The 17,668-nt window shown below is 43.9% G+C and overlaps 1 protein-coding gene across 1 annotated transcript in view; it reads right to left on the bottom strand.

The window, feature by feature from the left end:
* Positions 1-16,313, bottom strand: part of Stxbp6 (syntaxin binding protein 6) — a 228,478-nt gene extending 212,165 nt beyond the window's left edge. Inside the window, exon 1 of the mRNA XM_027419784.2 lies at positions 16,195-16,313. The gene's annotated coding sequence lies outside the window, so the exon portion shown is untranslated. The remainder of the gene's footprint in view (positions 1-16,194) is intronic.
* Positions 16,314-17,668: the final 1,355 nt, after the last annotated feature.

Below are 17,668 nucleotides of genomic sequence, written 5' to 3'. Positions count from 1 at the left end.
ACAAGGTTACTCTTGATCCCTAAGAGGGCAGCTCCATAATCTGCCATAACTCTGGGACTGTCTTCTCCACCATTTTTAGAAAGGCTGGTGTGAGCCTCTTCATTCGACTAAGAATCGGGGTCTCTGACACACTGTCAACCCTGAGGTTGAAACTTGCTTTGGGGAAGCCAGGACCTGAAGTCTAAAGTAACTCAATAAAAAGTAAAATAGACTGAACCTTTCAGTCTTCAGAGTCACAAACTCATCCACGAAAGGCTAAGTAACCAGAACTATGTTTATAAATATAAAAGACAACACTTGCTGAATTGGGGCTAAGGCAAGAAGGAAGGGAGGAATTACTTTACCTATATGTGATCCCTTATCCAACAGACTTTATTTGCCAAGCGTCAACTGTCATCCTGGGGCCTGTGCTCACTTAGCAACAGTGCCCACTAGTGGTAGGGAGGACTACAGGGAAGGAAGATGTATAATTAAAGATTGCCTTTAACTCATGTAAAACCTTCCAGGTATCACAGATTTTCAAATATAGCCCTGGAAGTCACCTAAGGACACTAGTGTTACTACATTACTCCTAGAGAAGAAGAAAAGTTGAATATGGTGTGAATAGAAAAGCAGAGATTAAGTGCCAAAGGCTCAAAATGACTTTGTTTCCTGAGATTCACCCTATATCTCTCTATGCCCAAATGCCTTTGGGGTTGGCCTCCAAGTACAGGACTTTTCTCCAAATATACTAACTGGAATAATGACTGCTGCTCCCCAACAACCACACATGGTATCATTCTACAGACCCTCACTCATCTGATCTTAACTAAAACCAACTATCTTTCCCCCCTGTTCAAATGTCAATGAAAGACTTCTTGAAAAATCTGTTTTTCTCAATAACAACTGTATATAATTCATTTTCACATGCCTCATCTAAGCTTAGCTGTTTTAAAATGTGTGAGTTTCTCTTAGAGATGTAGTTCCTATGGATAAGTGTCTGATGGCTCTATGAATAGGCACTTCAGGGGGTGACAGTTGCAGGTTCTGACCACACTCTGAAGTTTCTCACTAGTACTACAAGTTACAGTGATCAAGGAAGTCAGGAGTCACACTAATGGCTGCATGAACCAAGAACAAAAGGATGGACTCCTTGTGTTTTGCTTTGTAAAGAAAACATATAAATAGGAGAATTCAAGGAATCCATAAAATGTTCTTAAAACCTACCTGTCTTAAAAACTACCTGACCGAAGTGAGGTCCTTATTCCCAAACCAACAGCTTAATAAGTCATTAGACAATTGCAGACAACTGTATCTGTAACACAGCCAATCTACGGGGAAACAATGCTTCCCATTTGTATCCAACACCATCACTGACTTAACCTACAGCCCTCCCAGAGAATAAGGATGTGGGATGTCTTTACTATGCCCACCACAGTGTCTATCTCGTATTTCCTCTTCTTACTGTAGCATTTAAATTGCAAAGCACTATTTTCTCATATTTCTTTTGGCAGGAGGGGAATCTGCCAGCCACTCCAGCACTGCCGTGTACACATCTACGCACATGTAAGTTAATGTAATCATAAAGGAAGTGGTTTAGATAGACACCTACCAGTGCCAGGTACTCACAGTAGTTGGGGACATGACAGCCATGTGATAGTACACCCACCTCTTTGCACCTGCTCTGGGATCCTCTACAAAAATTAAAAGTGGCATGAAAACAAATCTCTTAGCCAGGTAGTGATAGGCACATGCCTTTAATCCCAGCAGAGGCATCTCTCTATACCTAAAGGCCTTTGGGCTTGGGCTACAAGTACAGGCAGAGGCAGGTAAATCTAGAGTTAGAGGCCAGCCTGCTCTACAGAGTGAGTTTTAGGACAGCCAGACCTATACAGAGAACCCAGTCTCAAAGAGAGAGAGAGAGAGAGAGAGAGAGAGAGAGAGAGAGAGAGAAAGAGAGAGAGAGAGGAAGAAAGAGAAAGAAAAAAAGAAAGAAAGAAAGAAAGAAAGAAAGAAAGAAAGAAAGAAAGAAAGAAAGAAAGAGAAGGAGGAAACCCCTTACTGGGTAAAGGCTTTATAAAAATGCACAAATCATCTGAAAATCAAGGCTACTGAGATTAAAGATGTGGTAAAGAAAGGGACAACAAAGCCTCTGCCTCACTACTGACTATGCAGCCTCCTGAGCTCCCATTGAATAGCTGAGGAAGTAGGTGGCTTCTCCCCCACCCACCTCTCTCCCCCTATGAACTCTATTGCAACCAGGTCTTGCTCTCAGGAGTCCAGGAAGAATGAGATCCAGCCTTAGGATAGTCAAGTGTATTTTCTTCTTCCTGGCCCTTCCCATGTCAAGGTAACTGACTGCCTATGAGAAAGCAAGTAACCCAGAACATTCTTTATAGTACTAATTTCTTCTTCAAGTCCTTACTCCACACTGAAAACATTAACTCACTCTATTCCAGGGAAAAGCAATGGATGATTTGCTTTCAAGATCAGTAATGAAAACCATTAAAGAATTCAGCAATACTCTGACTCTGTGGCCACATTTTATATAAATATCATTAGAAAAATACTATTTTCTACACAGAACTCAGTTTCCAACTGTGGCATTGTTCATAAATATGACAGAAGTATTTTCTGACTAGTATTTGCCAGTTTGGAACAGATATAGCAAGGCTTTCAGGCTAGTCATTCAGTTTTGACAACCTTGGAAAAGCCTTGAAGAATGTCCATAAACAACGGGGCCTGAGAAATCCTGTATGACAACAGTCAGTGTGTCCTGAAGCCCAGGTTCCAAGAGGATGCTTGGCACCACTCAGCCCCAGCCTGTCCCTGAGACTCTACAGAACAGGGCAAGGTCAGACTTCACCATGACTATCTGGCTAAAAAGGTTTTGGTAATTCCTTTCTCGTTTGTCTTAGGAGGAACAATATTATGGTCCGGATTTTAAATGTCCCTCAGTGAGCCCAACATGGTGACACGTATCAGTGATTCCAAGACTTGGAAGCTGAGGAGGGAGGATTGTGAGATTAAACTTATCCTGGGATACACATCAAGACTCTTTTCTAGTCGGGCGTTGGTGGCGCACGCCTTTAATCCCAGCACTCAGGAGGCAGAGGCAGGTGGATCTCTGTGAGTTCGAGACCAGCCTGGTCTACAAGAGCTACTTCCAGGACAGCCTCCAAAGCCACAGAGAAACCCTGTCTTGAAAAAAAAAAAAAATTACCAAGGGAAGAAACACTAAGTGTCCCCCAAAAGTTATGTACTAACGAACTAGTGCTACCTGAAGTCATGTGGACTTTAGGGTACAGAACCCACTGGAAGGAGTTGGGTCCCTAAGAGCATGCCTTTGAAGGGATTTGGGGACCTTTAAATCTCTCTCTCTTATTGGCCTCCTTGACTTCTCCTCCTGCATTCTGACATGCCCTCTCCACCATGATATTCTGCCTACAAAAGGCCCAAAATGAGAAGGCTCCAGGACCACGGACTGCCTTTATGAGGAAAACTCAGTCTTTCCACATTTCAAGTTGCTTAACTCGAGTATTTTGTCACAGTCGCAGAAAGTTGACTAATGAAAGCAGGATGAGGAAAAGGAATGGTAACACAGCTGGGCTCAACTCCTAAATCACCTTCTCTTTCTCTAAATCTCTGTAGCATATTCACCTCTGGTTACTATTTCAACTAAAGAAATAATGAAATGGAGGTTTCTTCTACTCTGCTAAGAGACCTTGTGCTCACAAAAGAAAAATTCCATCATGTGAACAGTTCCTTTCTTTAGTCACTCATGAAGGATCATCCATCCATATTTACAAGAGGTGCTACTTCTGTTGCTTTCTGCAGTGCTGGAGATTGAAGCCAGGGCTGTGTATTATACCAGTGTACCATAGAGCAGCTTCCCTAATCTAGAAAGAAGTCTATTGCATTTCCGTAAGTCACATCCATGCTCAAAGGACATTTTAAAACCAAAATAATATACCAAGCAATTCCTAAAAGGGCTTTGACAATATTAACCCATCTCCCTAAAATAATTCTATACATGCAAGATCATAGATTAAATATCTCATAACTTTACAACTGTCCAGTTAGCCCTACCTCTTTGGGAGGTTTTTTTTTTTTTTCCATACAAAGGGGTTTTAGGGGTTCCACATATCCCGCCCTGCCCTCCACCCCCAGAATATAAAAGGATATAATTAGACATTGAACCCTCATTCTGATGTTTTTTTCAGTAATTTGCTGGGTGGGCAGACTGAAAAAGCAGGGGAGATGCTTCAACAGGTACTCCACAGAAGATATCCAATTGCTAATACAAACACACACAAACTTGTTAAGGCTCAAATAGTAAGGAGAGAAACTTAATTTAACACCATAATGACTAAAATCAAAAGGACTTATCAAACTAAGCTGTTGGTAAGATTGTGGAATTCAAGCTCAAATCTTATAAAATATAGATGATTAAAATAGAAAACTTTTCATGTCTTTCTTAGGGTTTCTATTGCCTTGGCCAAACACCAGGACCAAAAGCAAGTTGTTGAGGAAGGGTTTACTTGGCTTATACTTCCACATTGTAGTCTATCATTGAAAGAAGTCAAGGAAGGAACTCAAATAGGGCAAAAGCCAGGAGGCAGAGCTGCTGGGCTCAACTCCTAAATCACCTTCTCTTTCTCTAAACCTCTGTAGCATATTCACCTCTGGTTACTATTTCAACTAAAGAAATAATGAAATGGAGGTTTCTTGGCTTCCTCAGCCTGCTTTCATATAGAAGCCAGGACCACCATCCACAATGAGCTTCCTCCACCAACCCCCACCCCATCAATCACTAATCAAGAATATGCCCAATAGCCAGATCTTATGGAGGCATTTTGTCAGTTGAGGTTCCTTCCTTTCAGATAATTCCAGATCTGGTCAAGCTGACACAAAACTAGCCATCACAATTGATCCTTGTCAACTTAACACAAAAATGCATCACTGTTAAGCTATAACCTTTTCATTCTTGTTCTTCCTCAAGATCACACATTAATATCAACATTACAATATAAACGGTCCAAATTTTAAAAGCCTCATTCATCACTTAAAAATTCAGTCTTTTTAAAAGAGCCAGCCTCTTTAAAAGACTTAGCCAGGGAGTAGTGTCAAAGCAGTTGGGGATGGGGGTGTGGGGGAGGCAGAGGCAAGCAGATCTCTGTGAGTTTGAGGCCAGCCTGGCAGGCCTACACAGAGAAACCCTATCTTGAAACACTACTCAGAGAGACAGAGAGAGAGAGAGAGAGAGAGAGAGAGAGAGAGAGAGAGAGAGAGAGAGACTTAAAATTCAAAGACACTCAATTCTGGGATCCTATAGGTGGGTAGTGGTGGTGCATGCCTTTAATCCCAGCAGTCGGGAGGTAGAGGCAGGCAGATCTCTGTGAGTTCGAGGCCAGCCTGGCCTACAAAAGCTAGTTCCAAGACAGCCTCCAAAACCACAGAGAAATCCTGTCTTGAAAAATTAAAATAAATAAATAAATAGATAAATAAATAAATAAATAAATAAATAAAAATGAAATTAAATACTTTCTCACCTCAAGAGAGAATCAGGGCACAATCACAATATGAATGAAGGGAAAGGAAACTCCAAAAGTATAAATAACTCAAAGTCCAATTATCTGGGATTCACTCAGGATCTTCTGAGATCCTCCAAAGGGCTTATGTCACTTCTTCAGCTCTGTTCTCTGCAGCACACACAGCTTGTCTTCTAGGCTCCAGCTGGCTCCACTCCATGACTGCTGTTGTTCTCAGTGGTCATTCCAAGGTACTGGCATCTCCAAAATGCTGTACTTGTGATTCACTTTCACCAATTTCCAGGGACACTAGTCCTGTCATATGCCAAGCCTAGCTGCTTTCCATGACCTCTTCACACCTTCAAAACCAATACTACATTGAATGACACTCATACTACCAAAACCAGCATACCACTTCTTATATATGCTAACCCTGAGTAAACACTTCCCAGAAGATTTCACCTCAGTGATGCTGGTCTCCTCCTAATCATCGCTGATTCTTTAGTCCCAACTGACCAGCAGCCATTGTCTCGGAAAAGCAGATGTTTTACTTTAGTGGTTTTACTTTAGTGGCTTATAAATCACAACCAATTCTTCAGCTCCAGCTGAACAGACACAACAGATCCTTCACACCAAAGTTCTAGTAGGGCCTTTGCTTTCTTCCCTCTGAAACTTTACAACCCAGACCTTCATTGTCTGAACTGCTCTCAACATTCGTATCTTCCAAGTTCCTACAGAACTGTTCACTGAGCTCTCAACATTCAATTCTTTTTTAGCCCAAAGTTCCTAAGTCCTTCCACAATCTTCCCTAAAACAAGTCTGTCACAGTAGTACCCAAATGTCCTGTACCAACTTATCTTAGTTAGGGTCTCAATTGCTATGATGAAATACCATGACCAAAAGCAAGTTGGGGAGGAAAAACTTTGTCTTACACTTCTACATTGTAGTCTTTATTAAAGGAAATTAGGGCAGAAACTCAAACAGGGAAGGAACCTGAAGACAGGAGCTGACATAGAGGCCATGAAGGGGTGCTTCTTACTGGCTTGCTCATCATGGCTAGCTCAGCCTGCTTTCTTATAGAACTCAGGACCACCAGACAAGGGATGGTATGACCCACAATGGGCAGGCCCCTCCCCCATCAATCACTAATTAAGAAAATTTCCTGCATCTGGATCTTATGGAGACATTTTCTTTTTTTTCTTTCCAACTTTTTTTATTTGAATTAGAAACAGGATTGTTTTACATGACAATCCCATTTCCCTGAGACATTTTCTCAATTGAGGTTTTATCCTTTCAAATAACTACAGTGTGCATCAAGTTGACATAAAACTAGTTAGCACATTGTCTTAGGACTCAGCAATCATATATGCACATGATCAATCAGAAACACAAACCATGACCACCCAGAAAAATAAAACTAAATGTTCACATCAGCATTATTCTTACTAAGGTTGAAAGCCATTCAAATGTGTCTCATACATAGTTACTGTATATTCATGCAAAGGAATATTATCTACCAATGAAAATGAATAAACTACTGTTATACATGCAGCATAGATAAATCTCACAAACAAAGCCAGAGAATAAGAAGCCAGACTTTCAAACTCCTAGAAGTAGGGGCCAGAATCCTGGTTACAAAGGGGATATGAAAAATGTTGGTCAAAGGATACAAAATTTCAGGTAGGCTATATAAACTGAAGAGATCCATTGAATAAGATGACAGTCATCAACACCAGTGCATTGTATCCTTGAAAAAACTGCTTGAGAGCTTTTGATTGTCTCACACAGATAGATGAGAAGTAATGCATCACGAGCTTGACCTAATTATTCCACAATGCACACTCATATCAAAACAAGTTGTATACAATAGACACATATGATTTTACTTGTCTATTAAAATAAATGCAGAATAAAAAGCCATAGAATACAGCAGTATTTTGTATCTCTATAAACTTCTAAGCGCTTGCTGTAAGTTGTAAGGGGATCACTCGTAAAGATCTCACAACCACAGAGTATCTGTAGGCAAGTGTTACATAATAAAAGCAACACTGACAGAAACATTAATAGACCAGACAGTGAAGAGGAATCCCAGAGGAAGCAGCTGTCTAGCTCAACACACTATTGATTCTTTTCTGTCTAACAGATGTGCATGGTATCTGCAGGGATGCAAACAAACTACTGTCAAAGATCCTGATCTGCTTCTGAAGTTCAGTCCAGTGTGGTTGGAGAATGTTTGAGTTTAGACCTCTTGGTATATTTGTTACAAAAATTAAGTAAAAGATAGATCACTGCATGACTGGCAATATCAGAAATGCACCTGCAGGTCTGATTTCGCCCTCACCAGAAGATAATTGGGAGAAATGTCCTCATCTTTAGCACTGAGCTCCTTCCAGAAGAACAACATCCTAGCATCAAAGTAGAGGTCTATTTGTTTTTTTAATTACTGTTATAGTTGTCTACAGATTGAATTTTAAAGGACTGATTTCGGGAACACCCAGCTTTACACCCCTCAGCAGCAGGGCAGCTTTCTCACTGCCATGTAATGGTAGGGTGGATTAAATTCATCAAGAATAATATTGACTTCACAGTCACTACAAGCTAGCTTTCACCTTAGATTATGTGAGGCAACACACTCATTTCAAAGCAGTCTAAAAACAAAACCAAAACAGCCTCGCTGATTTGTACCCTGCCAGACCAGACACAGATACCAATAGTTACAGAAAGTGACTAAAGCACACACATCGTGGGCTCCAGAAATCAGATACTTCCCACTTTCAGGAGTCAACCAGAGTGTGGGCCAAAAGCAGTGACTCTCAGGCTGTGACAATGGGAAACTTTTTAAATTTATTGATCTGTGACTGGATTTGTTTGTCTTAAAGGCTATAGTTATATCTTATTTCCCAAAAGAAAGCAAACAGGCTCTATAAATTGAAATACAAACATAATTTCCTATTCACTTCTACTGTGTATAATAAAGGTGACAGAAACAGAACAAAACTCAATAATCACCAGCTCACCTGGTAATGCTTGAGTAACTCCATATGGGCAGCTAGAAAGGTTTATTTCTACTCAATTAACTGTACAGGAAGGTGAGACACTACAGAGCACCCAGTACAGACTCCAGGTGAGAGAACTATGGTCACTGCTAGGCTTTAGTCCTTGGCTCTTCAGTTGCTCCCTGTTAACCTAATTTCATCTAACCAGCCACAGTTAACAGACTCAGAGAAGGCAACAAAGTGGCCAGGTTTCCCAAAGGCCACAATGGAAGCAAATATTTGCAGTCTTCAGCCCAGAAACTTGTGCTGGGGTTGCAGCCCTGTGTGCATTCTGTTCCCTTTAGTTTGCCTCGCTTGCATCACAGATTAATGTCAGTAAGAGAAGGCAGAAGCCAGCTGGCCACAGATGGGCAGATTCCACCTTACCAAAGAACAGTGGTGCCAAATGAGAGTTCAGCGATGGCCCTCTGGTCAGCAAAGACGACCCCCAAAAGCAGACTAGAGACTCATCTTCATAACTTAAAATAACCCAGACTCAGCAGAGAGTAACACAGGAACCTCACCAAAACAATGGTAATATGAACAGAAAATTCTTCCCAGAGGACTTCAATTAAATCTCTTATGTCATTCCCTGTCCTGACCTATACCCACAAGTTAAATCACTTGTTCTTTCACGTACACTGTTTTGTTTGGTCTCAGCGTTCACCATGGAATTCCCGGCCCATGAGGAAAGGAGAAGGCAAACGGCATGGCTATTCTGAGACATCAGGCAAGGCACATTTTTGTGAGCTCAGTCTTCTCCTGATGTGGAAAGAAAACTGGCGGCCCATGTGGTAATTAACTTGCCAAGGTCCCACAGCAAACACACAGTGGAGCCACAATTCACATTCAGCTCCACCCAATCCCAAAGCTGCTTTCTCCACAGTTCATCAGCTTCGCTTGAAGTGAGACACGGGGGACAACAACATCTGTGGTGTCAACCCCAAGTTGGTGAGAACTGCAGAATCTCAAGTGCCACAGCAGCTGGCTGAGTGAGAGTCAGGCATTCCAGCAAGATCCCCCTGGCACTTGCAGCATCCTACTGAGCACTGCTCCACCATGCCTGGAAAGAGAGAAGAATGTCTCCACCCACAGGGCAACTTCCTCAGCCCCAGTGGTGTGAAAAGTACTTAGCATCATGACACACTGGACTTACTACTGACACTCACACAATTCCAATTAGCCCATGGAGATCTGAATACAGTTAGATTTGAAACAAGGAGGGCGCTCTGGATGGAATTCCAGGAAGCAGTAAATGATACTAAATGTCTACCACAGTCAAATCTAAAGGGAGAAGCTTAGCATAAACTGTCAGGTCATCAGAGCCTCTGCTGGGTGGGGATAAGGGAGCCTGAAGATGGAACTTGTTTCAGGAAGGGAATCTAGAAAGAGGAGGGGTGTGAAGGCCACAGGCATTTACCACTGACCCACAGGTGAAGGAGCAAAAATCCTTTCAATCGGGGGAGGGGAATAGAGCCCCCACTGACCCGACAAGGAGAAATGAAGAAGCCAGATGGTTTTCCAGGAGGAGAAGCTGACCAGAAACTATTAATGATGCTTAGGCCACTTTTAAAAACTCTTGGGCTATCATATATTTTTTCCTCTATCTTTTTATTATGCTGTAACTCATATACTATAAAAACTACCCTTTTATAGTATGAACTCAATCGTTTTTCAAAAGTTATGTAACCATCACCATCTAATTCCAAAACATTACATCACCCCCAAAAGAAACCCCATGCTTACCAGAGTCGCTTCCTGTTTCACACTCTCATTTCAAACACCCTGGGCTTTTCTCTTCTGGATCTTTCATAAGGGAATCACACAACACATGACTTTTGTGCCCTGCTTTTCTTCACATGGTAGGCTCAAGGCTCACCCGTGTTGTAGCATGAATCAAAACTTTTTTCCTCTTTACAGATAAATTGCTTTCCGTTGAATGAACATACTGTTTCATTTATTCACTAGTTGATAGAAGAGGATTCTTTCCATCTTTTAGCTCTATGACTAATGCTGCTATGAATACTCACTCTCAAGTGTTTTTACTGACATGCTTTCACTTCCTTTGGGAATGTACTTAGGAGTAGGGGTCCTACTAGCTGTTTTCCAAACTGCCAGCACAGTTTACATTATACCAATACTCTACATGAAGGCCTAGTTTTTCCCTGTGTCTTTTTGGTCACAGCCACCCTGATAGATTGGAGGTATCTCCTTGTGGCTGACTAATGGCACTGAGCAAGTTTTCACATTCTTCAAAGGAATAGCTATGCAAATCCTCTATCTACTTTTAAATTGGGCTATTTGCTTCTTTATTGTTGAATTTCCAGAGTTGTTCTTTCTTGCTATTTTTGAAGTGAGGAACTCTCTTCCTGGAAAGTCCTTCTCACTATCCAGCATTCTTCTGTGGAGCTGCTACATGAATTCCACTGTGCAAGGATGACTTTGCTCGATCAGTCCCTCCCACTCTCCATCCCTGAACCAGTCCGCTGCTTTGCAATCTCCTGAGTGTTGCTCCGCTTACTACCTACAAATATGTCTCCTTCCTTTGTCAGATGGTACCTGTAATCTTAGTGACTACAGAATCGAGAAAGCATGTGACGGGTTTTTAGGATTACCATCACAGGATCTCTAAGTCTCATTCTAAGCAAGGCTCCGTTTTTTGTCTCATGTGCCTTGAAAATCATCTACACAGACAAATCTGCTAGTCTCCATAGCCCTACTGTATCCTACCATGAACCTAAAAATGCCCTGCATGTGCAGGAGAGTAGGGGGTCTACTATTCACACTAGCACATCTCTGACCCTTTCTGGAGACTTTCTTAGCCACCACAGCTTAGAACTCTCCCTCTGCAAAAAAGCTCGTCATCACTTATAGAATTCATTAATCGACCAACATCCAGAAACTGCCCCAATGTTGTAACCCAGGCAAACCAGTCCCTGCCCCTTGGGGGGTGGGGGGGCAGCAAAGTGTGCCTCTGCGCATGGCAAGCAGTACCGTCTCTTTCTCTCTTCTCTCTTTCCTTCCCATACTCCCTTACCTTCCCCAGTAGAACTTCCTTTCCATGTAAGTTCTGTCTGATGTTGTGTTTGTCCTCCTGCCATGGGATCAACCCAGGTCCTATCTGGAGCCATATTCCTAACACTTAACATTTTAGGAATATAGCAAGTGAGACCATTTTATCCATAGTATTAGGGAGAACATTAGAATTGTTAGCATATCCTAATTTAGTAATACATCCTCTAAGATACACAACCTCAACAAACTTTTGTGATGTGGGGAAATTTGACTTGAATAAATATGAATGAGCATTTGTTGATAAGTGTTCAGTGGGGTACATCTCGGTTTCTATGACATGATGGTGAACATGTTGAGAGTCTCTGTATGAGAGGGAAATAATAGGTAGTCCTCCCCAAATTGATTTGTCCTTTAGAAGAGCATACATAACAACATCCACCCTACAGCATTCTTCCAACACATCCCGAATTTGCTGAGCTAATCCAATTGCTGCTCAATTCTATCAGCTGGACAGCACTGAAGAGAAAACAGTTTATATGGAGATAACAAAGTACATTTGCTTTATTTTCTAATGTCATCTGCTGGTGGACACCCTTAACATGCTACAAAAGAAAAATACACAAAGTTGTATAATGTTTAAGCTGTCTGCTTTTCCAAAAATGTTGAAATGAAAAACAAATAACAAGCAAATGTATTTTAGAACTGAGCTAGTGCCACGTACCAGGAATTCTTTTGTTTAAGAGCACTCTCAGGAAGGTGGAGATTGGTGCTTCTGGGCTGGGCTTTGACTCTCTGTGACCTAGTACCAACAGTGACAAGCAAGGAGAAATGAAATATGACAATGATTGTCTCACAATAGACTTGTGAAGGGATCAAAGACACCAGGGAGTTACTGCTGATTAAAGTAAACAGCAGCAACAAGAGAAGGACTACACACAGTCACACGAAAGACACACACACACACACAAAAAAAAAAAAGCAGCAAAAGTAAGGGAAACAAATATACACATGGAGTTATGGGAAGGAGTTTTAAAGCGGAAGTACTCCTGCTTTTGCTAAGAGGGAGAAGGCATCTGGAGGAACTACTGAATCTTAAGAATGGCAACTGTTCCTTCACTAAGTCTTGATTACAGTCAGGAAGGCAGGCTTGGGCCTTCATTTTTATCAACTAGAACATTAAGTGGTACACTTGAAGTTTTGAATAGGTTTCTGATTTGCTGATAAGTTTCCCCACTGTTAATCATTTTAATGCTAAAACAAAGCACAAATGGAAAGTTAAGATAAAGCTTGAGGGTGAGCCGGGATCCCATTTGGCCTAGCAACATAAGAAATAGTGAAAGTGCTGACTGATCTCACACATTCAGATCTAGGTGCTGGATTATATAAACATTATTTCTTCCTCATGAGCTGTCCTGCCTCAAGCAGGCTCCTGGTGCCTTTCTGATGCAAAGTAGTTAAAATGCAGACCACAATCTAGGTCATAGCAAATCATAGTAAGATCTCTCTGCACAGGACCATCCATAGTGTGGGAGACAAGAAAAAATGCTTTAGATTAGTTGAGTCTAAACAATGTTTAAAAAACTAATTCACTCTGGCACCCTGCTGATAATGCATAGTTGCCTCTGAAAGCTGTAGGTCACTGCCAAGGCCACCATCCTCCAGAGGGCACGGAAGGTCTTGGCTAAGTGTGATCACCATGGCTCGACTGACACAGGGTCCACTTCACACTTCCAGATGGCCTGAGCAAGCTGTCTGTTTAGAGAAAACGTTACCAAAACTCCTTCATAAATGTGCTTTCAGGTGATTTTACCTCTCTCCTAACCACATAGATCCAGCTGTCAATGCTGTGCACAGACTTCCCAAGAAGCCCAAGAGCCTCAAAGAAGGAAACAGGATACCTGTTCAAAGTAACAGGTTGTACTCATTTGCTTTCTGCTGCTATGATAAGCATCATGATCAAAAGCAACTTGGGGAAGACAGGGTTTATTGGGTTTACAGGTCCCAATCACATGTCTGGGCAGGAAGTAAAGCGGGAACGTAAGCAAGGTTCTTGAAGGAACACTATTCACTGGCTTGCTTGACATCATTCAGGGTGTCGCTGTGGGCTGGGCCCACCCACATCAATCATAAACAGGAGACTATCCCACAGATTTGCATACATATAAGGATCACCAATCTCTCTCTACCAAAGCATGATCACCATGTCTACCAAGTCTCTAGACACCAGAGACTAAGTACTTAACAGTAAGTAAAGGGCAAGCTTATCTGTTTGTAAAATCATTTATTTGTAAAACAATTAAATCATTAAAAAACAATCATTAAAACTAGCAATGGAAGCTGGCACATGTCCTGGAGTTCAAAATGCTTAAAGCAATTCCCACAAGCTCCTGAAAAACTAAAATCCTGATAATTTGGAACAGCCCTCCTCTCTTTCTCCTCCTATACAATTTAGTGATTCTACAGGCATGATCTGGGGAACAAACAGCCCAGCACCATCTGAGACTAGTTAGAAACACAAACTGCCATACCTCTGCTCTAAACCTAGAGATTGGGAGTGGAAGCCACAGTCTATGAGTTAGCAAGGCCTAATGCTCTTATTTGGAAATCTCTGCTCTAGGCTCAGGGTGTGTTCCTAGAGAAGCTCGGGAGCCTCTTTAAATCCTTGTTAACTGGGTAGCTTGTAATCTCTCCTGTCCTTGCCTCTTAAATTGGTGTTTAATCTCACACTAATTTTACCAAAGAGGGCTTGAGTCCTTAGTTCAAGGTCACTATGAGAAGCCAAGTCAGAGCTCCATAGCAGGACTTGCAGATTTAGTCATCATCGTTGGATCACAAAGGAAAGCCTTGCTGACACAGACAATTCTGGGGCCCAGGACTGTGAATGGTGTTCACACAGGTCTCATGGTCTCCTCCATTATACCACACTGCCTCCCTCAGACAGAAAAGAGGGATTTCCAACCCATAAAAATCAAGAGAAGCTGTGCAGGTATGGGTAACTGGCTGCTTCTGCAGATCTCAGCACACAAACCTTGTCGTGAGGACTGCCTAGTGGGGGGAGACCACAACAGATGTGGAGAGCAATAGGGCCACCATCATCTCCTGTTTGTTACAAAGACAAAACAACAAAAACCCCGAACTTCGGAGTGGCCCATAGCTTGTCCACCAGGCCTGTCATCAGGGAAAACTTGAGTTCAGGTCTGTCTGTGTGATTCTAGAACCTGTGTAGTATAGCCACACCAAGGATCCGGACATCTGGAAATCTTCCCCAAGCGTACAATCCCCAAGGAAGAACCCAAAAATGGTGAGGTCCTAAAACCTCAGCACCTCCTCAGAGTGAATGCTCCCTTAAAAACTCAACACACAAAGCCACCAGTTAAGGTGCTCAGTCAAAAGAGAGGGAAGGAAAGGAAGAAGAGAAAATATAAAAGGAAAAGAACAGAAGAAAGAGGGAGATGCTTATTTCTAGCCTGCATAATCACGCTGGACTTCTTCCCATAGCAGCCTCCTAGGCAAGGCAAACAACCACTCAGACCCTGGGCTGAAACGCCTCCACACACTTCAACCGGGCTCCTCCACCTTCCCCGACACCCCACCCTTTTATGACAACTCTGCTCTGACTGGTGTGTAGGCAAAACCCTAAAACTCAAAACAAGAAGTGAAAAAAGTGGAGCCAGGAGAATCATGGACATCCGCGACATCCTTGCCATATGTACCCAGCTAGTTCCAGGGCCTCGGAGTCAACCAGAAGACCTTAGGAGACGATGTAAGGAAGCAGACAGTCCTCTACCCCTCCGGCTTTGTTCCTTCCCACAAAGTAAGGGGAGAGGCTTGTTATGAAGTCCAAGGCAAACAAGCTCCCATGCACTCCTCCTAAAGAACTGTGCGCCATTCAAACTCTCTAACTGACCTTTGGGTCCTGGGGTCTGTGATGATGGAAACCTCAGGAAAGTTGGGGGTGGGGAGGGGGAGCAAAACATGCATCTACTCTAACCAACCACGCTGACCCGCCATATGTGTGGGACAGATTCTGGAGCGCTCTGGGGAAAAAAAAAAAAGAAAAAAAAAAACGGAGCCCAGAGGCCTTGACCTAGCCCCCGACCACCTCTTAGGGTAAGTCCGGAGGCAAATGGGGGCCGGAAGCCCGCCCAGCAAGAAGTACCCGCCTCAGTTTTGGCAGCAAAGATCTTCCTGGAGATAACAGGATTCATAGATTGGGGTGATTCGCTGATTTCAGCGGAGAGAGCCCTGGTTAGGGGTTCAGGGACCCACTGAGTTCTCCCTAAACCGAGCCTCCAGGCGGCACCCTTGGGGGCCTTTCTGCCAAGCCGGCAGCGCAGACCTGAGGGCTCCACCACCAACTTTCTCAAAGGAATCTGCCCTCTAGGCTGTGGTCAATCTTGCTCGCACTCCCGGTCCCGGGCTGGGGGAGAATCAGCGACCCAGACCCCTTTCCGCGCGCACCAAGCAGCGGCGCCAGGCGTATAGCCCCCTCTTCCCGCCGCCCCCCAACTTGCCCGCGCAGCTCTCAGCGCGCCTACCCTCGCCTCCTGCCCCGCGGCGCGCATCGCAGCTGGCGGCTGCGGTAGCTGCCACTGTACGCCGGGTGGCCTGGCCTCCCCGCGCCCGGAGCCTACCGTGCAGCCTGGCTCGTGCTCGGGCGGTGCCTAGTGCACGGCACGCGTCCCAACCGGAGACAGTGCTCCCCCGCGGCTGCCCCGCGCAGAGATGGGGGCTGCGGACCACGCTGGCCCGGCTCAGCTGCTGGCTGGTCGCTGCTCGCCGCTCCCGCGCGGCTCCCGCGGCGAGGAGGGAGGGGTCGGGGAAACTCCTGGCAACTCCAAGTCCCGGCACCAGAGCTCCAGCTGCAGCCTCGCGCCAGCCGGCTGCCGCGAGTGCGAGCTAGCGAAGCCAACCTGCCCCCGCCGCTGCCTATGAGCATGCCCAGTGCGGCCGTGGGCGAGCCATTGCGCCCTGGCCCGGGGCAAAGATCGGTAGTGGCCCAGGGCTCGGGGCTGGGCCTCAGGCCGGGAGCCCAGGGGACAAATGGAGGAAGGCCGGGAGACGCGGGTCAGGGAGGGCCAGGCAGTAAGAGTCGCACCGGGTTGTGAGAAGTTTGTAGGCTGGAAAGATGGGCTGATTCTGTGAACCGCTGCAAGCCAGCACTCAGTGAACAACCAGAAAACGTGCTACAGGAATGTGGGCCCAGCAGGTGGGGTTTTATTCAGTCCCAAGCTTACCTAGAGGTGACAAAATGCAAAAGCTAATGGGGCCTGGCACTCTCAGTAAAGGAGTGAAGCAGAGGGAGGGGGCCAGGCCAGCTTAAGAGACAGCACAGCTGTCCTGCTGGAAATGCCCTAGGCTAGCATGAAAAAATTAGACCTGAGTTTGCGGATTTTATTTCATAAATAAGTGATTGATATGTAGCTTTTTTCATGCAAAATACCTTGGTTATTGAATCTTGCTAGAGAATTAAAAAGAAAAAAATAATAATAACAACTCTCTGGAGTCTAGACCAAAACCCTTAGCTAGGTCCAGTGGCTGCTCAGCCAGTTTGAACCAGAGCTCTGTGAAAGAGGTGCTGAGTGCCTGCCCACGATGGTTTAGGAAGGTACTGGAAAGTATCCAAGATGATTCAGATTGCCTTCAAAGTGCAAGGGGGAAATAGGTTTTCCTGATAGAACAGAGCCAGAGATAACGCTGGTGCATTCAAAGAGGGAACTAATGCGGAAAGGGGCTTTGACAACTAACTTTGAGGACATTTAAGGAGTATAAACACCTGAGTGGGAGGTCACTGCAAGATAAACGGGAATCGTTCTAGCTGCTAGAGTCCCTTAAAGGCATTTTAGAGTCTGAAGCAAAGGGAAGCCCAAGCCCGCATAGTATCAGTCCTGCCTTTATTTACAATTTTGATATTTTTATCATGCATTTTTGCATTGATTTCTTTCTTTTTAAATACTGCATTAAAACTTCACTCTGATTACCGAGTTCTTTGGCCAACCTTTCTGTTTTGTGTCCTATCTCATCCAGGTCCTAGTTAGCTGGAGTAAAATTGGCAAGAGTACATTAAGAGAACTGAGACACACACACACACACACACACACACACACA

This window comes from Cricetulus griseus, chromosome 5, assembly GCF_003668045.3.
Source record: "Cricetulus griseus strain 17A/GY chromosome 5, alternate assembly CriGri-PICRH-1.0, whole genome shotgun sequence".
Classification (NCBI taxonomy): domain Eukaryota; kingdom Metazoa; phylum Chordata; class Mammalia; order Rodentia; family Cricetidae; genus Cricetulus; species Cricetulus griseus.
Note: the sequence above shows the minus strand (reverse complement) of the source record. Positions and strands in the feature narration are given on the sequence as shown.